We start from the raw sequence: 27047 nt of genomic DNA, 5'->3' as shown, positions 1-27047 counted from the left end.
CATTTCCTCTTAATCAAGAATAGAAAATACTCAGTGTTCACCTTGCATTTTTACTAACTCTAGCCCTCCCAGTTAGTTTCATATGGAGGGCCAATTTGTTGATTCAGAAGCACTATTAACACCCCAATATGTGCACAGTACAGTATGCAGGTCACATTATATTTCCAAACTAAATCTCCAAGGCTGCATACTGAATTCATTGGGGCTTCTAAGTAAACATGGTTAGGATTGCACTGTAAATACCCATTCTCCCCTCCCACCTTTTAAACAGCAGAATCATTTAATATTATTATTTTGACAGCATTGTTTCAACCAATCAGTAGTGTACAGTTTCTTCCCCAAATGTGTGGAAATATATGGAACTGACCTGAGTTCTTCAGAGAATTTTTTGAATCTACATTGGCAGTGAGTACACTTCTATAGTAGCTTGGCTTTTGAATTAACATATATGTGGATGCACCCCAAGCTAGCTGATTCTTCTACGTCTTAATGTTTTGTTCTGCGACATGCACAGTTCTTTTAATGACAGGATCTTGGCTTTGGTTTTGAGTTTTGTTCTAAAATTAGTATTCTACTTCACTGCCCTCTCAAAATGGTTAGCCCTCCTGTATTTTCTCCTGCACATCATTTGTCGTGCTGTGCTCTCTCTGGTTTGGCATTCCTTTTCTGTGACCATGTTATACATAGCTGCTGTTTTCTAATATGACCTTCACAGAAAGCTTGCCCTCCTTCTAATTTGAAGAGAATGTATAATAGCTTTGGATAGTATTTTCAAAAATAAAAATAAATAATTGCTTTATATACAGAAAATGTAAGTTATGTACAGTAATTCTAAACATCAATATACAATAAAAGATTATTAACATTCGGTCCTGCAATTCACATAAATCAACAGTATGCATTGCTGGGATCAAGCCCGTGGGAAGGCTTGCTGTGTAAAGCCAGAACACTCTTTAGAAAACTGGAAAAAACACTGGATTTTTAAATATTTAATCACTGAACTGTGTGGGACAAATGAGGCTTCCAGTCTTCCTCTTAGGCTTTCTCCTCCTCTCTCTCACTGGCTGCTGATACAGAAGATATGAGGACCACAGGGGTTGATTGGTAGCCAAAAGAAGTGCTTGTCTGGTTCAGATCCAGAGGTGGGTTGCCTGGGCACATGTGCTGCTGCTGCTACTGGCGGTGGTTCCTTTGTGAAGAACATGGTGATTGGGTCAACTGTTGTTATTGTCTCTTGAGCTTATCAAAAATTTCCTTGAATGGTCTCAGAGTGTCTGTAATTCCATGGATGATCTTGAAGCAGCGTTCCATGGTTGGGTCAAATTATGCAATTAGATCATTTGCCTTCTTTATTACTTGGAAGAGTTGATAAAATTTCTGCAGGTTCCAGCTTGCTGGCTCATGCTTGCCATCCTCATGCTCACATTCTGAACTTGATCTGATTAGTTCCTCCAGCTCTTTGACAGTCAGTACCTGTGGACCCTCATTTAGCGATTCCACTTCTTCCTGGATGAGGCCAGCAAAGCCATCACCATCCACCTAGACATTTGCACAATGTCCTCCACCTCAGTGGCAATGCTTGGAAATCCCTTGAAATTGTGCACACATTCCTTCCACAAGTTCTGCCAGCATGCACTCACTGTTTCAGCCTTGATTGCATCCACTGCCTGTTAGATGTAGGTGGTGCAATGGGCAGTGTTGAAAGACTTCCATGCTGTAAAGCCTTTTGGCTAAGATCAAGTAAAGTGTAGTGTATACCAGCAGCGAAACCATACAGCTTCTTCAGCAAAGGCTTTATATGCTGGTGGTAGGCTGCTCCAGTTAGAAGCCTTGCTCTTGCATTCTGCACCAAATGCAGCATCTGGATCTAATGTGGGAACAACACCTGGTCATTGTTGGAAACATGCAAAACCTACCTTATGCAGATAATATAAGTAAGTCCTAACAATGTATTTAGTGTGATTTACACTCTGGGCAAGCATGACATCGCTATGGACAAGCATGACATTACCTTTAATGTAAAGTAGTTTGAATGCTCCCCCGCTTTAAAAAACAAAAAAAAAGGCAGTCAAACTACTTTGACTTTACATCAGTGGTGAAACTTTTCTCCACTACATTCATTTTGGGGACCATCTTTTCGGGTGTGTGGGGAGGCTGGGCAAGAGGCAAAAGTGGGTGGATCCAAATGTATTTCGTTCTTAGATATTTTCTTATACAGTGGAACCTCTACTCACGACCACAATCCGTTCTGGAGGGCCATCCTTATGGCGAAACAGGTTGCTGGGAGAGGTGCCGTTGTGTGCAGGCGTGGGTGGCGATTTCCCGCTTCTGCGCGTGCGTGAACGGAGATCGCCACTCCTGCGCATGCGCGAACAGTGGCAAACTCGGAAGTAACTGGTGGGTTTGCCACATGGTCGCAACTTGGAACATCCGCGAGTGGAGGCGGTTGTAAGTACTGTAGAAGTTCTACTGTAAATACTTTTTCTCCTTTGGGAGTAGGTTGAGTTGAGTTTTTATATTTTATATTTTGCTTTTCCATTGTTTTAGTTTTATATGCTGCTTTTCCCTGGTGGAAATTCTGGCACCAAGATTTGACTGCCTCTGAGCATCTGCTGAATTCTTTATGCTGCTATTTCATGGTTAAATCTTGGTGCCAGAATTTTGGCAATCAAAGCAGTGGCAACTTGACACAGCTCACAAGTGCTCAGGAGTAAAGATTACCACAAAGTACATTGCACTTTTTTCAGAAAAAGAGGCCTCAATTTGATTCTGTCAAGGGTCTGGGCAGTGTCTTCTAGTGACAGTAGTTTTGTCATTTGCACAATGCTCTCTTTCCATCATAATTCCAATAAGTTAATGCTTTAAATAAATAGAAGCTACTGAAGTTTTGCACACTGTTTTCTACTGAGCTTTTCTTTAACTGGTTGAATATCAGTCCCTTTGTATGCGCCATGCAGCAATGTGCCACATATTGTGTTTTAACTATACATTGTGTATCAGAATAAATGACACACAAAATGACAAACAACATTTCCTGTAATAATGCTAGCTGGTGACATTGCCAGCATCAGCAACAGGAAGAACAGCACTTCATTGAGAAGGAAGATGAGGATTTATAAGGTTTGTGCTGCCCTTTCAGTTATACTGAGCATCAGGTGTAAAGGGTGCCCCACATGGTATTGTGAAATGAAAAGTTCTCTGTTGTGCTACCAGTAGCATTACCGTCTATCATCCATTATATTCTGCCGCTTATGACATTCTGGAGCGAGGGAGTTTCAATTTGTGTGACCCCTTAAATTAATGGATATCTGGCCAGGCCAGAGTATTTTAAAATACAACTTAATTTGGCTTGTCACTGCAGCTTGAAAACATGAACCCTCCCCTTGATAGCTCAGCATCCACTCTAAAAGTTAGTTCTGCTTTCGTGGTTATGGCATCAAAGCATTACCATCTCACTTTGTGCTGATAGGGATCAGTTTGCCTGTTAAATTGTCCTGGGAAATAGTTTGTGTTCCCTTTTACACAAATCTATGAGGTTACAGATTGAAAATGGAACATAATGAGTGTAACCTGAAAAGCAATTTCATGGGCTGTAGTACTTTGATGGTAATAAATTCTGGGGTTTCAGTGTGATAAAGACACAGTTTTCTGTGCCTAGCTTTACCATTAGAAAAAAAGAGGCTGAGCTATTTGTGGCAGAACATGTCTTGCCACATGGCAGCTGTTGGTAGTTATAGTAGTGATAGTTTAGCTGCAGCAGGTGATTATCTTTCCAGTGCTGCCTCAGTATAGGTGCTTCTGAGGTTGGGAAGAGAAGAGGTAAAGGAAGGACAAGAAGACCTGATGCTCTAAGGGAGATCCAAGCCGCGGGCAACATGTCCCAATGGCAGTGGAGAATATTGGTGATGGAGCAGATCATCAGCCTTTGGTGGGCAGAGCTCAGTAAGTGCTGAATCTCATGAGAACTGTTGGCTAATTTGGATGTGTCTGCAAAGGCACTTTTATAGGGTAGCATCATTCACACATTCTGGACTTAGAATTCTTTAAGTGCATGACTTTTGCATCTGGTTTGTGAATCTTGGCGTTTTAATGAAAATCAAAATAGATCCCACAAGCCTGAGTTCTATCCCACCCTTGGTGTATATGGCATGAAAGTTTTCAAGATGCAGCTCTTGGGAGGGATTATGTGGCAAAGTGACTCTCTGGCAAGACACTCCTTGAAAAAGGAGTCTAGAATTAGGCCCTTTGTCTCTGAAGTAGACTAATCTCCCGTGTGAATTGCTCAAACAAATCCATATATAAAAACAAAGAACTGAGAAATAAAAAAGGTAATTTCTTTCCTCTTATCATGTAAATCTGAAGCACATTCACAGGAATAAATGTTAGCAGCAAAGTATTTAAATTAACACCAGTAATTACCACTATTTTTTTCTAATTGTTTATAACCTCTTATTTTCTTCAGAGAGAAATTAAACTCTAGCTGAATATTTGCTTTAGTGAGTACTCTGCAGCCTGGGAAGGAGAACAGAAAACATACTTCTTTGCTCATTATGTCAATTGTTAGGTGATATGCTAATGCATACCCATTCCATCTACTGTTTCAATCAAACAATAAATATCTCACTTATTAGCTAAAACAACACTATGGCTTTTGACAGAAAGTAAGCCTTGTTTTGGTGCATTAACGTTAATATTTGAATATTAGCTAATGCTTCACGTAAAAAGGCTTTGCTGCACAGAGCCTGTGTGAAATCAGGCCATGTTCTTACCAGTAAACTTCAATAGGCTTTTTACACATTACAGTCTCAGTAGGATCACAGCTTTCAGGTTAATAAAATAGGCAAAAGGTTACTATATTTAGACCCCGATCATAAAAAGCTGAAATATGTAAGGGTGGTGGTACCAAGAGTGCTTGTGCTGTGGTTGTTACAGTGCCCTCCTGAGCATGGCAAAAGTGATTAGAGCTACAGAAACATCTGGGTGTTGAACTACTACTTTGATCAGCCCCCTGCAAACTCCCATTGGAGCCATTCATTGTGTCCAGTGATCAGGGATGGTGGAGCTGCAAGTCCAACATATGGAGGACCACAGGTTAGCTATTCATGAACTACACTCATTGCCTCCAGACATTTTGGATCACAGCTCTCATCATCCCTGACCATTGGTCAAGCTGTCTCAAACTGATGGGCATCATAGTCTGAAACATCTGGAGGGAAGGCTGGTTTAATGTGTAGCTTGCAACCATAACTCTCGTTTCTCTTAAATTAATTGCAGTCATCGGGATCTGTGTGTGATTGTTATCAGAACTGCAGTGCAATGAGAGGGTTTATCTCTCCTTTCCTGCCACAACTCCCTCAAATCACACACACGGACACAGCTATGAGGTATGGGTGGGTGGGGGAGTTGAAAACAGTTATTTCCCCACCGTTTGGTTACTGAGAGTGACTTTGATTAATTGTTGTCTGTTTTTAACTTTTTATGGTTTCTACTGACTCAGGGCCTTCACAGCCATCACCGCCCCAAGCCCAATTCCTTGGAGCATTCAAGGATCTCCTGCTCCATATCTGCCCAAAGCTGAGCAGGAAGCCATGAGAGGCACAAACTGTTTGCCTCCAGGCCAGTCCCTTTAAGAAGCCACAGGGGTAGTTTGGACTAAAGCGTTATATAAACTCACAGACAACCTCTAGCTTTTGTTGGAGTAAGCTGCCAGCTTGGAACTCTCTAATGTGCTGCAACCCTGGACTGCCTTGCTGAGCCACATGCTTCTGTTTGAGGTCATGACATGACACTTCACCTCTTGTTTGACCCTCAATATGGCATCGTTATTTATCGCTTCCACTCACAGTCCTGTGTGGTTAGGTCGCTGATATTGATATTGTGCCCATTGGGAGCGGAAACTGTGAGATAATGAACACACAAAGCTAGCCAGTGAATACATGGAAGAGCTGAGATTAAATCCAGGTCCAGCTCTGTATCTATTGGGTCACCCTGGCTCTCTTCTAATTATCTCCTAATTACATTGCTAATTTGCTTCCTTATCTTTACACCACATTCTTATTAGCTATCTATTCTTTATGACCACAAATGATTCATATCCACAGCTAAATTCCTTCTCAGTTGTCCTAAGGAACATAAATAATCTACTGCTACACCTCTCCTTAGAAAATGGGTTAGAATGAACTTGGACTAATGGATAAAATCATGTCTCTCGTGAAGCCATAACAAAGTTCTAATTTACTTCAACGGGGTCAGCATGTTATTGGCTACATTCCGCAGAGAATACACTCAGTTTGTTACTGAGAGAACACAATAAAAGTATTTTGAATAAGACAGCCCAGTACTTTTGCTCTGGAATGTTTCAACTCATAAAAGGCCTGATTTCAAGATAATAAATATCTAGTCAGTACCTAGAAGAGGCAAGCCTTGCTCACAGGTTGAACTATGGACTGGTTCATACATTACTTTAATAGCAAGGAGTAAGTATCAACAGCTATTAGTGATGAGAGCTAAAAAGAACCTTAGTGTTATGAGGTGCAATGGATGCAGAACTGGTGGTGGCCCTCACTACCATGTCCTGCTAGGGAACTTTTATTCAGAGCTATCTGCCTGGCCATTTTGGTAGAAACTTTGCTGGCATGGCTAGACCATCATCTGTTCTAGAAAGGCAGGTCATAGAGCCAAAACTCTGAAGGTGGACAAAAATAAGGCTCTTTCCTGCATAAGAGTCTGATGTCTGCTCCATCTCATATAAAATGCACAGCTGGTTTGTGTGTGCTTGCTTGCTTGCTTGCTTGCTTGCTTGCTTGCTTGCTTGCTTACTTACTTACTTACTTACTTAATAAACTGATAGGTGCACCCTTTGTCAAAATGATTCCTGGACAGGTTACACATAAAAATATATGAATCATCTTTAGTAAGGCCCTTCCTTTAAGTAAAACTCTGGAACCAGCAAGTTGGTTAAACAGGCTATAGAGATGGAAAAGCTATCAACTGCATCTGAAGATCGTATAGCTTATAATAAATCTATTGCCCTATTTTTGTGAGGGAATATTTACAAACATTTTGTATGATAATATATTCTATATGTACTTATTCTGATACTTAACTTGGCTTTGTGGTGTATGTGTTAGTATGAGTGTATGTATGCATAAGGCTTGGATGGTTAAAGAACAGAAAACCGTACATTCATAAACAATAACATCAATAAATGCATAGTATAAAACATGCGCTAAGGTTACCAAAAATCTAGATATGTGGCAGGTGATAAATAACAGCTGCCACAGTGTCTCAGCCTCCGCTAAAAGCCTGGATGAAGAGTTGCTGCCCAGTTAGCAAGCTGATGATTGAGTATCCAAGGAAAGTGGCCTGCTTCCCTGCGAACTCCTACATGTGAATGGGCTGACTTTCTTTGTACATGTGTTTTATATGGTATAGCACACATGTGACATTTATATGTGCAAATGCTTTATCTGTCATGTCTATTTTGGCTTGTTTATTCTTAATTATTACAGTGGTACCTTGGGTTAAGAACTTAATTCGTTCTGGAGGTCAGTTCTTAACCTGAAACTGTTCTTAACCTGGGGTACCACTTTAGCTAATGGGGCCTCCCACTGCCGCTGCACTGCTGCCGCTAGATTTCTGTTCTCATCCTGAAGTAAAGTTCTTAACCCAAGGTACTATTTCTGGGTTAGCGGAGTCTGTAACTTGAAGCTTCTGTAACCCAAGGTACTACTGTATATTGCGTGTGCTCAAATCTCCCTTGTTCCTGGTTTCTTGCAATTACAGTAACATCTGAACAAAGTAGTAGTACAATTTAAGGCCCTAGTAGGAATTCGTGGATCTTACCATACAATTAAAAAGTGAACTTGCTCTAAGAAAATTAACAAGAGAGCATTGGGTTCTACACATCCCTACATTAAAAATGGTATTTATTAATGAGTGAGATATATTATTTTAGAAATGTTCTGTACACCATTGATTATCCTGGGAATCAACAAATTGACTAATTTCAGCCTCTGATTTCTTTACATTTTCATAGCGTGAATCAGAAGGTGAAGACAGTCAATCGTCCATGGCAAGATCACATCTCTGTCATCTGGGAATAACAAATCATGTAAACCATAGTGGGTTTTTAGTTTTGCTATGCAGGAGTGAGTAAAGTGCAAGAGTTATATGCAAACACAAGTGACCTGTGAGTGACCCAGAATATTGACCCTGCAACAACTTGAAATCACTTGTCTGTGTAGGTAGAAGTTGTTGTCCCACCACAACACAAACCTTTGCAGCCTCTGTTACAGGTTCAACAGATTTTATTTAAGATAGTTGAGGGAAATGGCCTTAAAGAAAGAAGTCACAACAGATGTATAGAGACTGGGGGTTTTGTGACTTTATTTTATTTTTCAAGCTTGTCAAAAGTGGCCCTCCTCTAGTGTGTAAATAAGCCTATAGGTCAAATACAAACTCTACAACAAGTACTATTTGCCATACACCAATGATAAGATCAGAAGGGACGCGGGTGGCGCTGTGGGTAAAACCTCAGTGCCTAGGACTTGCCGATCGTCAGGTCGGCGGTTCGAATCCCCGCGGCGGGGTGCGCTCCCGTTGCTCGGTCCCAGCACCTGCCACCCTAGCAGTTCGAAAGCACCCCCGGGTGCAAGTAGATAAATAGGGACCGCTTACTAGCGGGAAAGTAAACGCCGTTTCCGTGTGCTGCGCTGGCTCGCCAGATGCAGCTTGTCACGCTGGCCACATGACCCGGAAGTGTCTTCGGACAGCGCTGGCCCCCGGCCTCTTAAGCGAGATGGGCGTGCAACCCTAGAGTCGGACACGACTGGCCCGTACGGGCAGGGGTACCTTTACCTTTACCTTTAATGATAAGATCACAGGACTGCCTCCATAGGTATATGGCTGCTGTTGAAAAATGCCATGTACCTGGTTTTGGACTCTGATGACCTGGATAATGGGGAAGACTAGGGTAGGAACCATGTCTGCAGAAAGCCTTTCCAGAGGCTCTCATGGGAGAGTTGCCCCAGGAACCACCTGATGTAGCCTTTCCCTGCATCTGATTCCAAGGATGACTGCTGCTTAAAATTCTGCATAATGTAAAAGGGCACCGGCTTTTACGAACTGACAGCTGGAGCAACAGGCCATCTCCTCAGCCTTGCTTGGGCTAAAATAGGGCACGTGCAAAAGATTCTCTTATAGAGTTGGAGACAGTCCCTTGGTTGCTGGTCTGTTAAAAACCCCAGTTGGCTGCAATATCCTATAGTCTATTTTGGTGTGTGCAAGGGTGTGTACAGATGTACATATGGACTTTGTGTTTTACTACTGACATTTTGAGGTTGTCTTCTCAGATGATGTGGGCAGTCGCTTTGGACAGAGAGGCTTGGGAGCACTAGTGTGTGTGCAGATGTGAGGATTAGGTTTCAGTTCTTTTAGCATTGCAAATCTGGTATACAACCTTCCTAAATCCTATTGAAGCCGATGGCATTTAAGCAGCCTTGAGGTGTGCCTGATTGCAGCCTAAACGTTTCAAAAAGAAACTGCAGAAGCCAAGTAGGGTTGATGAGAAAATGGGATTGCTATAGATGTCACTCAGCATTCCAGTGAAGAAAACAACATTTTCTGTAGAATAAACCCATTAAGAGGCTTATGTTTTGTTTGCAGAAGTTCACTTTGGATGCTTTCAAAATCTCTGCTTCATGGGGACATATGTAATATAAATCATATGGCTTGCTCTTCTGTTTCTTAAGACATTATATTTATAAATTCTTTCATCTAGAGTTGTCATTTATCCTGTTTCCTGTCAGATAAACAATCATTTATTTGTCAGATTTCAGTTATAATATTACATATGTACACTTACATAGTTTTTTTGTTCCAGTGAGAATTTTCATGGAGAAACAGGTAAATAATGTGATATGGGACACATCCCACTGTCACGGAGAAACAATGACTGATAAAAAAGAAAACTCAGTGCAAGGTGTGTGAGAGACCTCACAGTGGATCATTTTTATCCTTTCTAGCGATCAAAAAAGTGTCACAACTGAAAATGTTTTTGCAGTGGAGAATAAAAAAGCACTTGGTGATGCTGAACAGTCAAGTTCTGCTTGTTTTGCACTAATATTGACACAAAAGATGATATAGTAAGAAGGAAGGACTTTCCCCATTATTTTCAAAAATGTTCATCATAATCCACAGGAGGCTGGGGTGTAGGTTGTCCCCAGTTTGAATGCTAGGTTGTGTACAAAGCATGTCTAAAAATAATCTATTTCCCAGTGTTGGAATAGGGTAAGTGAAGTGAGTGGCAATTGCTCTATCGTACATGACAGATTACAAGCAAGTTATCCCACACTGCTTTGTATGCAGGGCTTTTCACGTAGGCTTCGTTTGGGCTGGCTACAAAAAGAAAATAGAAAATAGAAATGCAGCCCATTTAGCAAAGTGTACATGACTGTTTTGTTTATGTGTGCACTGGAGAGCTTGTATGTATTAATGACAGACAAATGTACATGGTCCCTTTGCTGGCAGTCAAAGAAAACTCTCCCCAATGAAGCAAGCAGCTGAAGTAAAGGGCTGTAGCTGACACCCACTTGAGAGTTACTGATGTGACAGTTCTGTGGCTGCTAATGACAGGATTACTGTGGCTGTGTTGTTATCCAGAAGGGTCCCCCCCCCACAGAATGTACGAAAAACAGGGTGAAGCAGAGAGCTGCTGGTTCAGACTGTTGGCTTTCCTTCTGAAATTGCTTGGCGTTGCTTGCAAAGGAGCCCTTTTGTGTACTCTGAAGTTTGTCAATGTCACTCTGGTTGCAGGCGGCTCCTTCTTCCCTGGATAAAGAACAGTGCTTGGTGTGAAAACTTTAGACTTGCATCACCTGGAGTGTTTTGTTTGGACAGATCTTCACACTGCCGGCAGCTGGGAATTAGCATTTTAACCATCTAAACAGAGAGGACAAATACTCAGGCTGGAATATTCTTTGGATACAAAAAAGGAGAGGCTCCCCTAAGCTTTCTCATGCCCCTCGAAGGCAAGATATATTTGATTCCAGATTCCAATGGCTTTTGTAGTGTCCTTGTTTTCTAGCAGGTTTCCTATTCCTTTAATGGCAGCTTGAGAAAATCAAACTTCCATCAGGTGAAGTTTGTCCCAGTGTGCTGATATAGTGATAAGATTTTTTTTTTTTTACCTGATGAATTAGTCTTAGATGAACAGAAAATAAGAAGAGCCCAGATGGGTCAAGCTAACATTTAGTTCAGCATCCTGTTGCAGTGGCTAATCAGATGCCTATAGAAATCCTGTAAGCAGGACTTCAGCACTCTACTGTGGGTGGGTGGAGGGGGGTATTTTGTTTGTTTGTTACTATCTTATTTTTGTTTTTATATTGTATTTTTTATAATATATTTATTAAGGTTTTAGGAATTTATATAAAATAGAAAAAACAGAACAAAAAACAAGAACAATAAAAATACATACAAACCAAACAGAACACATACAACAACAAGTATAATTTCAATCCCTTGTATTCATAAAACTTACTTTCCCGACCTCCTCATACCTCCCCTTTCTGTATTCCATTCTCTAATTAAGTCAATTCAGCAAATCCTTCCCCTAATTTCTGTATATTTTTTAACCTTTCTTTTCTTAATCACATAATCATTACAGCTTTTAACCACTTAATTTCTGAATCAACATCATTCTAGCCTTCAATAATTTTACAATGTTTCCTAAGATAGTCCTTAAATTTCTTCCAATCTTCTTCCGCCATCTCTTTTCCCTGGTCTCGAATTCTGTCAGTCATTTCTGCCAGTCCCATATAGTCTATCGCTTTCATCTGCCATTCTTCCACGGTGGGTAGATCTTGTGTCTTCCAATACTTTGCGATGAGTATTCTTGCTGCTGTTGTAGCATACAAAAAAAAGGTTCTGTCCTTCTTTGGCACCAATTGGCCGACCATACCCAGGAGAAAGGCCTCTGGTTTCTTCAGGAAGGTATATTTAAATACCTTTTTCATTTCATTATAAATCATTTCCCAGAAAGCCTGTTTTTATATTGTAAACTGCCCTGTGATCTTTGGGTGGATGGCAGTATAGAAATTTAATAAATAAAAATAATACCCACTTGTGATTTCCAACAGCTGATATGCATAGGCATAGTGAGGTATAACAGAACATCATAGCTAGTAGCCTCTGGTAGCCTTATCCCCATAAATCTTTTAAAAAATACATCCACGTTGGTTGTCATCTTCTTGGAGCAAATTCCCTAATTTAGCTATGCTCTGTGTAGAGAAGTAATTCCCTTTATCCTGAATCTTCAAACTTTCTGTTTCATGAGATGAGTTTTAGAATTATGAGAATGGGAAAAATAATGAAGAAGAAGAAGGGCAGTAACTATTGGTGGGTTTTCTCCCTCTCCAAAATCTAAAATCTTCCTTGTGAGAGCAATAGCTAGTACAAACATTTTCCTTCTCTTGAAACAGAGTTGTTTACATAATACTGTGATATTACTTCTTCAACTCTGTATCCAAAGAATTACCTACAATATCCTATAAGTTTTGTACAGTTATCAGGAGATGTTAACAAATATTCCTGTGAAAGTACAGAAAAATCAATATTACGGTATACCCAAGGTCTCAGAGGCTTCTGTTTTAACACCTCAGATGTTCCTCTCTGAATTGTTCATTGGTGGTGGTGTCACATAAAAGCCCCATGTGGATTTATCGCCGACCATAAGACGCACCTAGTTTTTAGAGGAGGAAAACAAGAAAAAAAATATTCTGAATCAAATGCTGTACTAAACTATTTAATAAACAACCGGTATATCAGAATCATATTTCAACCATGTAAAGTGAACAGTCATCATTCATACACTGCCAAATTAATGATGTCTTCTGGATGGGAACAATATATGGCAGGGAGGTAAAACACGTGTAAAACAGCAGAACTGGCAGGTCTGAGTGTTAATGTAATTCAGCAATGTTGGTTTTCGTCCAAAATAACACAGACAATCATCCACCATATTCACAGCAGAGCTGCTTCTACTCCTGTTACTGTGGAGACCTGTTTATGCCTATAGGCAGATCATAGAATCATAGAACTGTAGAGTTGGAAGGGACTCTAGGCGGGCTTAAACCACCAGCCTTCTGATTAACAACAAGACGCACTAATCCACTACACCACCCAAGGACTAATGAAAGCAAGGAGGAGCAAAGGCCATGCTAGGGTATGGCACATAGCAGTTGAGACAATTTATTGAGTCCACATACACACCATACTTAACTGAAGAGGCATGGTGATATCATTATGGCCAGAACTAGTAGGCTCCATTTCTCCTCTGTTGTTACTATTGTCTTTCAGATTCAGAATGAATTCCGATTCCAATACGGGCATGCAGGCTTTTCAACATGTGAAATGTTGCAACAGCAATCATTCCAGATTCCAAAGTGAGAGCTGTGCAGAGCATGTAAGCGGCTCTGCTTGCTTTACAAAAATTTTCCAAGCTGGCAAGGACAATTAGAGGTCCCGTCCCCCTCAATACAAACAAAACAAAAAAAAAACAACTTGGCTGGGACACAGGTTAGCCATTGCAGTGTATCCTTTCTGTGAGTAAGGTCCATTGGACTTGGTGAAACTGACTTTTGAGAAGGCATACATTGATGGCTCTGTAATCCAGACTGCAATCTCCATCTTTGGGCTTAATGCAGCCATCAAAGCTACAAGAACAAGAGTATTTTATTTTTTAAAAACACTTTATTTATTTTCCCTCCTTCTTCCCCCCTATTTACATACCATTTCATTCAGAGAGTTCTGAAGAACTCAAAAGTGTGCACATGACTTTGAAACATTTAGGCTGGTCCTAATAAAGATGATCCCCAACTGTGGATTATGAAAATCTCAGTTTCTCTTAACTGTAACATTATGTAAACCAATTTTCTTCAAAAAGTATCTCAGGCAATATTTGAAGGGGGTAAACTGATTTCTTCTTAAAAAACAAAACAAAACTATTTTGCAAGTGTCTCATAAAGATGCAGCAGCCATTATCATGTTATACAGCTATCTTCAATGTTGAGTGTCTGGTTTTGACATTGCTTATATTTAATCACTTCAATAAAGGAATACTAGGACATAGGTAAAGGTAAAGGGACCCCCCTGACCATTAGGTCCAGTCGTGGCTGACTCTAGGGTCGTGGCGCTCATCTCGCTTTATTGGCCGAGGGAGCCGGCGTACAGCTTCCGGGTCCTGCGGCCAGCATGACTAAGCCGCTTCTGGTGAACCAGAGCAGTGCATGGAAACGCCTTTTACCTTCCCGCCAGAGCGGTACCTATTTATCTACTTACACTTTTTGGGGCGCTTTTGAACTGCTAGGTTGGCAAAAGCAGGGACCGAGCAACGGGAGCTCACCCCATTGCAGGGATTCGAACCACCGACCTTCTGATCGGCAAGTCCTAGACTCTGTGGTTTAACCCACAGCGCCACCCGCGTCCCTTACTAGGACATACACCTTGACTAAATAACTGTAAGGATACATTTCATATAATAAAGTAATTGCTGAAGATCCAGTAATGATAAAATAGCATTGGAAAAACATGAAAAATCGCACTATAAATCACCGTGCATCTGAATTGCCCCACAGACCTGGAATGCAAATAAAATGCACTACTGTATTATACAATTACTGGATGATAGCTGGTTTTCTGTTGTTGACAACACACAATTCTGAGTGATTCCTTTAGTTCTTGGGTTCTTTGGGTCAGTAAGCAATTGTTGACTGAATATTTAGCAATTGGGTAGAGCACATGCTTACTGGGAAGCAAGTCCTATTGTGCTCAATGTGGTGTGCTCCTCCATAGGTGTATGTAGGATGGTAGCCACTGCCATTTTAACAGGCTTCCTCAAGCTTGGAAATGATGTATAGCTGGTTTATTGTAGCAAATGCACATATTTTCATGGAAATACCAAAAACCTCATTCACATTTGCAATGGTATGCAACGACAATACAAGCGACACTTTCCCATGCTTGAGGAGATAGATGTGAAATGGCCCTAAGGGATGAGTTTCACCAGTAGGTCTGGTTTTGAAATTATTCCTGGGTAGATATAAGAACCCACCCACCCCACCATTTGATCTCATATCGAGGATTTTTCAAGAGGACTTCTGTGAGCTGCACAGGGCCAGATCTCTGGTGTCACAAAAAGGCTTCAAAAGGTTAGCTATCTAATTTGTTATTATTGTTACTGTATTTGACAGTCATGGATAGGAAAGAGGTGCTTGTGGGACTCCTTGGTCACTATGCAATTTGACTGATGGAGAGAGGGAACCATTTTCAGCTTTGCAAAATGTCTTGGGTAAGCCCTGGAGAAGAATGTGATGCTCCTATTCAGAGAATTACCATTTTGTAGCTTTTTTCTTTTTCATGTACACACCTTAATGGAAATTGCCCAAAATTTCCATAGATGCAAATGTTGTGGGGGAAATCAAACAGTGTCTTGTCTGCCAGACTGGATGCCATGGATAGAATGGATTTCCCCCTCCCCTGCAGGATGCCTATGCCACCAAAATCTTCTCTCTCCAGAGCAGATTTGGGGGAGGAGTGCAGGAGGGGAGGAAGGGGTAGTCCTGTCACACTAATTTTTATATTGGTAGAAGCCCAGCTAGAGATGTTTCTCTTCCCCAAACACCATTTTCTTTTGTGGCATGTATCTGGGTTTCAGTCAGAGTAAACCCACTGAAGTTAATTGACATGACTAACTTAGGTTCTTTAATTTAAATGGGTCTACTCTGAAAATGACTTAGTCGAACACAACCCCACGTGATTTTATATATTTTTCCAGTTTAGGTTATGTAAACCACTCACTCTTTTTAAAAAAATCATACAGTAATAAATCAAATCAACCAGCAATACTAGCCACTGCATTCTTTGGGTGAATTCCCCTATCAAAAATATAATTACATGGAAATCCTACTGAGACTTTAATGGGACATGTATATGCATAAATTTAGAACTGGGTTCGGAGCTGCAGTCATATACCCAGGGCCAGCCCAAGCCTTTTTGCTGCCCAAGGCAAAGGACAAGATGGCTTCTTGCCCATTCCATATAAAAAAGTTGATTACCGTATTTTTCTGTGTATAAGAAGATAGTGTTTCCTTAAAAATAATATTCAAAAATAGCAGGTCTTCTTATACATGGATAGCGGTGCGGGGGGATTGGTGGCAGCAGCCAGCAGGAGATTGGCAGTGGCGATAGGGCGTGTGATTGATTGCTGCGGAAATGCCTGCTGACGATTGGCTGCGGCAATTGGGCGGGCTGTTTATGGCCGTGGTGAGGCATGCGTGCAATCGTCTGTGATTGCGATGAGTGTGCTTTTGGAGGTGAGAATGCAGACGATTGGTGGCTGTGGCAATGCGTGCGATTTGCATTGTTGAGCAGGCTGTAGACTGATTGGCGGTGCCCCCCCCCAAAAAAAGCTCAATAACTCTGCAGTCTTCCCCCAAAAGAAGCTCAACAACTCTGGGCAACCCCCCCTTTTTGTTGTGGTCCAAAAAAAATACATGGGGGCGTGTTATACATGGAAAAGTACAGTATATTGGCAGGTGTATCTTACTTCATCACTTGCAATGGGACAGTGTCCTCTGCTGCACCTGAAGGCCAGGTTTGTTTTGGAAGGGAAAAGGGAGAGCATGGCGCATATATATCGTAGTTCTGTCATTTGCTGCTCTCTGCCCGCCTGCACCTGCCGCCTGAAGTGGTTGTATCACTCAGCCTAATGGTAGGTTTGTGCTCAGTATTGCTTATCTTTGAGGGGACATGGTTAGGATTGCACTGCTAGCCTCTCCTATTGGTTGCTCATTAGGAATCTGTCCTTAAGCATCCATTTTAGATATTTTTTATTCATGCTGGAAAGAAGTGACATATTGAAAATAAGTATTCTTTATTCAGTGTTTGTTCTGTAAATGTAACTGCTTTGTTGATAATGATAGAGACATATGCTGGCTGCTAATGTTATACCATATGCGGGGAAACAAAATGCCTTTTATGCAAATGGACGTTTCATTCTCGTTATGAGCTAAATGTTACATAGGACTATGATGCGCTGAGAAGTGTAAAAATCTGTGTCTATTTAGATTTACCTAAATATGAGTGAAATGAATGGGGTGGGGAATTAAATTTCCAACAATGTTTCTAACAAAGAGCAAGCCCCATTTCTTGAGTAAGTCCCATTTCTCCTTAACCGAGGCTGCTGGAGTGAGTTAAAAACCACTTGAAGTGAATATGCGGCCAGCATCTTTGGTGCTAAAATAAGCAGGTGCTAAGAGGAAATGGCTCTGCAATAATCACCATATCGAAAGCAAGCGTATTTACACTTAACAGTAGAGAGAGGCTGAAAAAGAGCGAGTAGTGCCTTTTTTTTTTTAACTGCTTTTCATGCAAGCATTGATAGGAAAGTACATCTGCTTAAAATCTTTTCTAGTGCTGCCCAGACGGATTTGCTCTCTGCCCAATCAGTTTATCAGATTTTGGCTCAGCTACTGGGGAGAGCTGCAGTTTATATTCTGATTATGCAGGGGCAGAACAGACATGTCTCAAATGGGTATCACCTCACTCTATAAAAACAAGTTCACTCCATGTTACGGATTGCAAGGAGAACTTTGTTTCTTGACACTTCCTACTCTGGTTAATGAATGATGAAAAGTCTTTCACTTCTATTTTGTTTTTGTTTTGTTTTAACTTTTTTTTTCAAAGGCAGAGAGAATTGGCGGTGAAAAGCTATATACATTTGAGGCTTAGCATTAGAAGGAAATCACAGAGACACAAGTAATGAAAAAGACAGCGTAAAGTTCCTAATATAACCTTTGTGCCTTATATTAAAGAAGAACTGCATTGAACTGGGAGGAAAGAGACCCAGTGCCTAGACTTGCCACATAACAGAGTCTGACCAGAAGGTGTCTTGGGCCCCCTTGGGATGTCCTTTTTATTGAATGTTCATGATGATTTGTGCTCATGATTCTATCAGAACTGTCGCGTGTGATCATGCTTTCAATACACATTCAAAAGGTTTGGGGCTCTGCTTCATTTCCAATGAGTGCATATCCCATAATAGTTCATATGTTGGTTACTTTGGGACTGGATTACCGCTCTATTTCGGACTTCCCTTACACTTGATCCAGAAGCTGCAGTTAGTGCAGAATGTTGCAGCATGATTTTTGACAGGAGTATGGCCTTGTTAGCATATAACACCTGGTCTCAGAGATCAGCACTGGTTGCCAATTTGCTACAGGTTTGCCAATTTGCCAGGTTAGAGGCACTACTATTAGAATTGTTACTAGCCACTGCAGCCTAGTGGTGCACAAGATTCCAGGGGTCTTGGCACTTAATCATAGTTTGTGTTTCCTTCGGGAACAAGGCACAATGGAGGCTGTAGTGTCAATATGAAATATGGTTTATTTGCACATATTTACACCTGAGTCCATGCTTGAGGGAGTTCCCAGCATTCATAACTCAAGAGGGCCTTGCTTTTTACAGGAATGCAGCATTGCGTTCTAAGGCATCCCAAGTATCATCCCTATACCTCTCTTTCAAATTGTCTCTGAAAGCCTGCCAAAAGTTCTCTGCCTGCCCCCTTTCCATAACCTCATTTTTGAAACACCACAATTTTTCCTTCACCCTACATCAACCTTGAAATCCCATAGCTTCTTATACAACAAATGTTTTGGTTTATTTTTGTAACATTTTTACTGCACTGCAGCTCCTCCAGACAGCAGCCATGTAATTGCATTGGGGAAGCATCACAGAACAAACCAAAGCAGAATAAATCCTCCACCAATGCACTGTTATTGTGTTAAAACCATGTATTGGAATTATACCATCAGTCCTGGAAGTGTTCCAAGCTAAACCCCTAGCACAGTTATTATATGGGGCTCAGATTTGGACAGGCACTCACCTTGGATCTACGGAAGCTGTGCAATCAAAGTTCTTAAGGCAGATTTTCTCTGTACCACCCTGTGTCCCAAACACATCATTGTGCCTAGAGGCTAATCTTCTCTTGGTAGAATTTCGGATCTGGCGTCGGACACTTAACTATTGGCTTCGCCTAAACTCAAATCCCCCTGATCTAATATCCCTAGTGCTGCAAGATTGTCACAAGAGTTCCTGGAGTAAAATTGTCTATCAAAGACTTCACTCTTGTGGTTTATCACCACAACAGCTACTCACTTTGGGTTTTAGTAAAGCAAACAGTCTAATTTTTCAGCGCCTAAATGATATCGAGCGTCAGAACAACTTGGCCACAATAAGGAAATTTTGCCAATGGTATGACTATTTTCCCTCGGCTGTACAGGAGAGACGATTCCAACAGATTTCACACGAAAAACGCTTATGTCCCTGTGGAGATGGCAGTATCGAATTGGTGGCCCATGCCTTGCACTCTTTATAAAGAGCTTGCACTCTTTATAAAGACTTAAGGAATGAGGTTATCACCCCTCTTTTATTGTCCATTCCAGGTCACCCAACCACTGCCACAGTGTCTTTCCTCTTGGTAGATCAAGATGAGCAGGGGCCATCAAAAGGTTGCAAGATTTTTAGCTGGGGCAATTAGCTGGGGCAATTAGAATAAGATCCACTGTTTGACTATTGATTCGAAACCCTAAAATGTATCTTATATAATTGACTTTTTATTTCTATTCTTTGTATATCGTATTGTTGTTTTGTTGCTATGGCTGATGGCTGATGCAAATAAAGAATCCATTCATTCATTCATTCATTCATTCATTCATGAATTGGAATATACATGCCATAAAACACCAGTCTGGAAGGACACTTTGTATTCCTGTCGCAAATCTTTATTGGCTATGTGGTCTAGCAATACTTGACTTTGGGTACTTCCAGGTGGGTGTTTATTGCGGGACTAGTATTTTTCATTCATTTTTTAAAAAGCATCCAGACTACATCATTGGCATCAAAATTCTAGTCCATAGCCCCCTGATCTTTAATATGGATTTACTACTTTAGGGAGAAATATGATAATTTATTTTTTTTAAATGTGTGTTGCCAGTGACCTGTTTACATTATTAAGTCCCTGTCTGGATGCCCCCTATTCATCAGTGGTGAAGGTTTTTCTGTGCATACATGATTTTAATTATTTCTGTATGGTTATGAACATCCTTTGTTTCTGGTGCTGGAAGTGTGTGTGTGTGCGCGCGTGCACCTTGCTGGGCTCTTGTCATTAACATGTTCCTTCAGATATCTTAACATGTGGGATGCAACTCACCCACCTAGAAATATATTTTGCCCATTTTGGGCCCCCCTTTTTTCTGATGCCACCACTGACAATAAAGGGACCTTGTTAGACTTCTGCCTGAAAACCAGGTGAAATACGAAACAAACAAAAAAAATGTAACAACACTTAACAATGCAATCCTTTGCATGCCTACTCAGAAGTGCCATCAAGTTCAGTGAGATTACTCTTAATCCTAGACATAGGTCTTGGGGAATAAGCCCTACTCAACACAGAGGGACTTACTTCCAAGTAAACATGCATAGGATTAAACTAATATTGTGATGGTGTGCTGCCTCTAGCCTAACAAATGGTTCCATACCTCAGCTCTCCTCCAGAGCAACTAACCTGCATTCAGAAATTGCCACAAGCTATTCCTAAGTCAATGTGGGATCCAGATATTCCAGATATTGTGGGACTATGTCACTATCCTACTGCCTGCTGGGGATGATGAGAGTTGTAGTCCATCATTTTGGAGGGCTTCCCTTGATCTACACTGACTTGCAGCTCTCTAGTCTTTCCTAGCACTGTTTGGGTGCTAGGAATACCAGGGATTGAACCTGGATTTTTTTACAAAGCATATGCTTGGCCATTCTATGGGTCACCTAAACTTGTTGAATAATGTGCAGTTTGAAGCTCACTCGAAGTATTTTATAACTCGCTTACTGTCTTTCAGCACTCTTGTAAGTATTGGCATTTACTTCAGGCAAGTAAAAACATATACGGTAGGTCAGGAATGGGATCTATGAAATCAGCCCATTTTCATCCTGGAAATCTTCTTTGCAAAGCTCATCTCCAGAGAATATCCAGAGAAAGGAATTATTATAAACGCTTTGCCATTCATTGGAGGAATGTTAAAACTGTCCTTTGTGATTGTGTTTATAATGAAGCAAATGCACAGTGGCAGTTTATCAGTTATTCATTAAGAAAGTGTACTGGTGAAGGAGAATAAGGAACTTTCATGTGTGCCTGATGTCTAGCACTGGCAAGTACTACCATAGCATGCAGTTAAGCTAAAATTATTTTGGCAACAGAGTAAAATATCAGTCCAAGCAGTGATTGTTTAGTGGATAGAATATTTATATCTGAGCAGTACAGTTATCCAGGATCCTTTGGCTGGCATTGTGCAGATTGCCATTTTGTTCAGCTACTTAAGAAGATAAAAAGAGCCCTGCTTGAGCAAATCAGAGGTTTATCCGTCTCTCAATTTGTTCTCACAGTGACCAACCAGATGCTTGGGAAGCCCGCAATTGAAGGAAATAGCACTCTCCTGATCTTCAGCAATATCTAGAGGCATATTCCTTCTGATATTTGAGGTAGCTTGTAGCCATAGTTACTAGCAGCCACTGATGAATTTTATAGGTAAAGTATCTATTTTCCTCAAATGATATGTGGTGTATAGGTTACATACTTTCCATACATTTACAACACAATTTCAAGCCCACGACTTCCCCCAAGAATCCTTGGAACTGCCATTTTTTAAAGGTTCTGGGAATTGTAGCTCTTTGAGGGGTAAACTATGTGTCCCAAGATACTTTTGGGAAAGCCATTTGTTTTAAATGTATTTGAAATGTGCTTTAAATATATTGTGGGTGTACAGTCATATCACTCTAATCTTGGTGGTCTTTGAAAGCTATTCAAACCAAATTTCCGTGTTTGTTCGTTTTTAAATCAATACATACAGCTCAGCCGATAGCATTTAGTTTTTTTAAAAAGTTGCCATATGTATGTTTTTCATACCTCTTTAATTTTCCAACCTCATTTCCATCCCTTCAACAGAGACTTCAGCAGTTAAATCAAAATCTTCCTCCCAATATATAAGTACATTTATTTAAAAGAACCCTTTAACACATTCAGCTATCATTCACCAAGCAAAAATGTAAGAACATAAAAAGAGCCTGTTGGATCAGGCCAATGGCCCATCTAGTCCAGCATCCTATTGTCACAGTGGCCATCCAGATGCCTGTGGGAGCGGGCAAGCAGGACCTGAGTGCAACCGTGTTGTCCCTTCCTGTAGTAAATCAATGAACCACGAAAGCCCAGATGGGGAAAAAGGAAAGTTGGAGAAGGACAAGGAAAATTGTTATTTCAAAAAACCTTTAGAGGTTGCGTGTGTGGGGACATGGTTGTTGTGACTGTGGTGACATCTTCGCAGATGAAGGGGTGAACATTTTTAAAAAGAGAGTACTAATCTTAAAAAAGAGGGGGCACTAAGGTAACAACCAACTAAAAATAGGAAAAAACGAGTAAATGAGTAATAGTCATCTCCAGTGTGGCAAGAGCATGCCCTTTTTTAGACATGTGCCTTGCATTCATTCAGCCTTGGACAACACCTTGAGGATTTGAGAGAAAGTGTTTATTAGCCTTGGAGAAAATGGTGATAAAGGTAGCTCTGTACTGACAGTATTAGAAAACAAAAATGTGTTGTGTATGTACAAGCTAATGCCAGTGTGGAAAAATTATGTATTAAAAAATACTGGAATATAATATTAAGCCAAGATGCTTGAAGCTCATGTGTGGGCCTAAAAGATGTAAAATCCAAATGATTTAGATCCAGCGATGCTAAGCTAAGTTGATGTTACAGTCTGGATGGGTAGCAGCTGCTAACCTTTATTTCACATCTGCCTCTTTAAGAAATATATGATGTGATATCATTGTATTCAGCTTTCCTCTATCCTGCTCCAGTTTATTGGCTGCTGTGTGCAAGCTAAAGCCAAAATTGTGTAAAGTCAGAGCACATTGGGTTCAATGGCAGGTGGGATTTCTGAAGCCTTTTCCCCCAGACGCCCACCCAATTTCTGCTCCCATTTTATTTTTATTTTTTCCCCTCAAAGCATGTAAAGCTGAATGTGCACAAGTTAAATGTGTGTAAGCTGTGAGTTACTTGTATTTGCATAAGCGGTGCAAGATCTTTCCACCTACAATGCTGGGCACAACCCTATATCAATATTTATAAATATTTATCAGGTAAAATGGCTTCTTTTCAGGAATATTTTAACATTCAACACTAGCAACAAGAAGAGCTGGTTTTAAAATGTTTTCCTCAGTCTAGATCTTGCAGTTTCAAACCACAGTTCCTGAATTGCATGGAAACAAGTGTGAATTCAGTATTTCAAGATTTTCATGCCACAGTTCACATTTTGAAATATACTGTCAATATAACCATACATATACAGCTGGAATGCACATACATTTTGTATTCAAAATGTGGTATACAAACTGGTATACCACAGTTAGAATACCCAAAATGTTTTGTGTATTCCAGCTGACTGTTTACATTATAACAATATTTGGGTAAGAACTGAGCTGGTTGAGCGGAAAAAGTAAAAGGACCACCAGAGGGCAGTACATATGAACTCTTGCTCCTTGACCACTGGAAGCCCAGTGAGGCCTGTTTGCCCTATGCAGTGAATGTACTGAAAGTGTACTGTACACTGGGTTTGTTTTAAATTGCCGCAAGACATAATTTTCAAAGAGGAACAGTTTGCTGTCACTTTTTCTGCTCAAAGGAAGGGGGAAATACAACAGCATGAAAGTGCAGGACAATGCAAAGCAAAAGGCTTTTGGCTACTGTTAAACACTCACAGTGGTTTCTATAAGAACTTGACTTCTGAAAGGAAGCAGATCACAGGTCTTTTCTCTGAAAAAAACCAAAACCCATTAGTTACATTGATATCTCAAGAAGCTTGAGGTGACGTATGTGGTTCTCCCGCTGTCCATTTTATTATCTACACAACAACCCTAGAAGGTAGACGAAGGTGGATAATAGTGATTGGCTCAAGGCCCCCCACTGAGATGATTAGGGATTTGAAGCTGGGTCTTCCCATACCTAGTCCATATATCACATTGCCTTGTAGGAGCTAATATTTATTCTGATTATGACACCTACAAGGCAACTGACAGGCTGCAATCCGATGTTCACCTGCCTATGAGTGAGGCCCCTTGAACTCAGTGGAGCTTATTTCTGAGCAGTCATGTATCAGATTGTAGTGTCATTTTTTGTTTCTGAACAGTCTGTTGCATTTAGTAGCCTTCAGAAGCTGTAACATACTTAATATCGTGTGCAACTTGGTTCTGTGCCTGCCTACTCAGAAGTAAGTCCTGCAATATTGGGCATCTGTGCTGCATATGTAAACTTGGACATAAACCCCAATGAACTCAATGGGACTGACTTTTGAGTAGACACATAGAATTGTGCTGCTTGAATAAGATCCCCTATTGATAATAGCATCGTGTGAAGATTCCATCGATTTCCCTGAATAAGATGGGTGAGGTTCTTTTTTCTTTAAAAAAAGATCCTTTGCTTGTCAGCACATTCCCCACACTCCCTGCTTCCTGTCCCCGAAGTAAATAAATGAGAAGAGACTTGAGGAAAGGGCCAGCGCCAAATGCAGCTTGGCACATTAATTCATTGCATAAGCACTATTTTCTATGTCACTTTTTATTGTGTGTAATTAATTCAACAAGAATTTTATTAGAAACAATGAAAGTGTCCATGGGCCAAATAACGGCGCTGGATCACTTCCTCGCCATTGTATGAGTTAGTTGCGAAGTTTGGTGAGAGGATTAATGCCTCCTGTAATTCAGGGGGTTGCCCTTTGATTTTAACGGCCCTTTATAAACGATTTGGCTTGGCACCTTATTCTTTTGGGAACCTTGAAACAGTTTTGGTTGCTACATGGCTTTATTGGTTTTATATTCCTAGCACTCAGTTCCCTAACAGTCAGCAAGTCTCATTGTCTAGCTCTAATCTAGAGCTTGTGCTACAGTGACCTTTTGTAAATTTGTTTTTCCATTTGATTTTATATTGAGATGAGCAGTTTGGCATGTGTAGCGCCTTTAATAGTAGATAGCTGTTCTTATTGTCCTTTCTCAGTATCTTTTATTCACCAGGTGATGTCTGTCATGTTCAGCTGTACTTTTAACACGGTGTGATTCTTACCACTGTTGCAGTTTTATTCTGATTTTAGACGGCTGTTTTTTAATATTGTATTAGATGGCTTATTTATTGCATTATGATTGATTTTTTAATTTCTGTAAGCTGCCTTGAGTACCTATTTGTTTATCTAGCTGAGTAAAAAGATTTATATACCACCCTTCAGTTCAGAAATTTCCAGGTTGGTTTTCAATAACCTATCAAATGGTAAAAGAGCATAAAAGAAAAATCATGGCAAAAATAACTAATATGCCAGATGTTTAAAAAAGTCTAGGCAATGAAAAACAATGGGCTACAATCCTATGCACAGTGACTTGGGAGAAAGTCTCATTGAGTTCAATGAGCCCTACTTCTGAAAGGATTGCGCTGCTGAATACATGAATGCAAATGCTAGGTGAGCATTCCTGGGGACAGGTTTTCCTAAAAGTGGCATCACAACTGACAAGACCCTCTCCTCCCATTGATATGCAGCACACTTCAGAAGAAGAAAATCCTTCGGATCCACAGGGCTTTCATGAGCTTATATAGTTTCTGGATCCTGGCCTGAATGAATGAATGAATGAATATGTGGTGGTATATCCCTCAATCTTATTTATCTTGCTTTCAGAACTAAAATAAGTAATATTAACTATAAGGGATAGTTTTGGTGTGTTACATTCCAGGCTTTTCAAGTGAAAAGAGCAACAGCAGCAGTGAAAGAAACATGTCTTTATCCTGTCTGAAAGGTCAGACACAATTCTTTTAAAATTTATTTTATTTTTATTAAATTTTATCCCATCCTTCCTTCCAAAGGAACCCAGGGTGGCATGTATGATCTAGTTGAGATTCCTGCATTGCAGGGGGTTGGACTAGATGACCCTTGAGGTCCTTTCCAAGTTTACAGATCTGTGATTCTATGATTTCTCACTAGTCTGGCATGTGCCATGTCATGTAAAAAGCAGATGCAAGATCTTTCTTACACGAAGGCCTATGTCATTAGCTGTTTGGACCCAACACCTTATTTGCAAGGCATGAGTACAGTAATGTAGTGTTGTAACCACTTTTTCTCACTATACCTTATAGTAAGTAACCCAATACTTTAACTTAGACAAGTTTAGGGGAAAAAATCAGACTGTGCTCCAGTCCCCAAAACACACTGCAAATATCGTATGTGTCTGTAGGAAGAATTTTGCTACACATAAGAATGTAGTAAGAGCCTGCTGGATCAAGCCACTGGCCCATCTAATCCAGCATCCTGTTCTCACAGTGTCCAACCAGCTACCGTGGTAAATTGTAGATCATGCATTGGCAGTCTTTGGGTCTGTGGACTCATCTGGAATATTGAGAGAGTGCTGTAGGCACCAGTCACAAAATGGTTGCTGTGGGCGTGTGGCATAACCCAAAATAGCTGTCACAGGGGATGGAGCATAATACAAAATGGCTGCCCCATAAGGCTTAGGGAGGAAGGGCAGGATATAAGTTTAGTAATAAAATGAATGAATGAATACAAGAGCAGAAAGAGGTAGGACAATAAAATGGGAGACATGCTGCCCCATCACTGGAGGAAAAAAGTACCTACATCAACCATCACCATGCTTGCTCACAGAGAGAAGCTACTTACTTGTTTCCTATGTTCAGAATGGGAGGGAGGTTGTTAAGTCCTGCCATCCAATAAAATGTGGATATGTTTAAGGAGGCATGTTCAATGTAGGAGAGGCTGAGCCTGTGCAAACAGAAATTGAACAGGAAGAGCAAACAGGGGCTTATGCAGTGTGTATTTTTGAAAGAATATTTATTAAGGCCTTTTGCAGATGCCATAGGAAATACTGGTGGGTGCACTCACTATAGTGGTGATTACCC

At 40.6% G+C, this 27047-nt stretch overlaps 1 protein-coding gene across 11 annotated transcripts in view; it reads left to right on the top strand.

Annotated features, from left to right (window-relative positions):
- JADE1 (jade family PHD finger 1) overlaps window positions 1-27047 on the top strand; it is a 169177-nt gene that overhangs the window by 68366 nt on the left and 73764 nt on the right. For 2 of the 11 annotated variants that reach the window (XM_083571188.1, XM_083571179.1), the window contains one exon: window positions 302-405. The exons of 7 other annotated variants lie outside the window; for them this stretch is intronic. The gene's annotated coding sequence lies outside the window, so the exon portion shown is untranslated. Of the gene's footprint in view, window positions 1-301; window positions 406-3676; window positions 3929-27047 lie in introns of those variants that run through there. 2 more of the 11 variants (XM_083571180.1, XM_083571191.1) reach the window with 2 other exon arrangements.

The sequence above is a fragment of the Podarcis filfolensis genome (genome assembly GCF_964270895.1).
Source record: "Podarcis filfolensis genome assembly, chromosome: 9".
NCBI classification, from domain to species: Eukaryota; Metazoa; Chordata; class Lepidosauria; order Squamata; family Lacertidae; genus Podarcis; species Podarcis filfolensis.
Note: the sequence above shows the minus strand (reverse complement) of the source record. Positions and strands in the feature narration are given on the sequence as shown.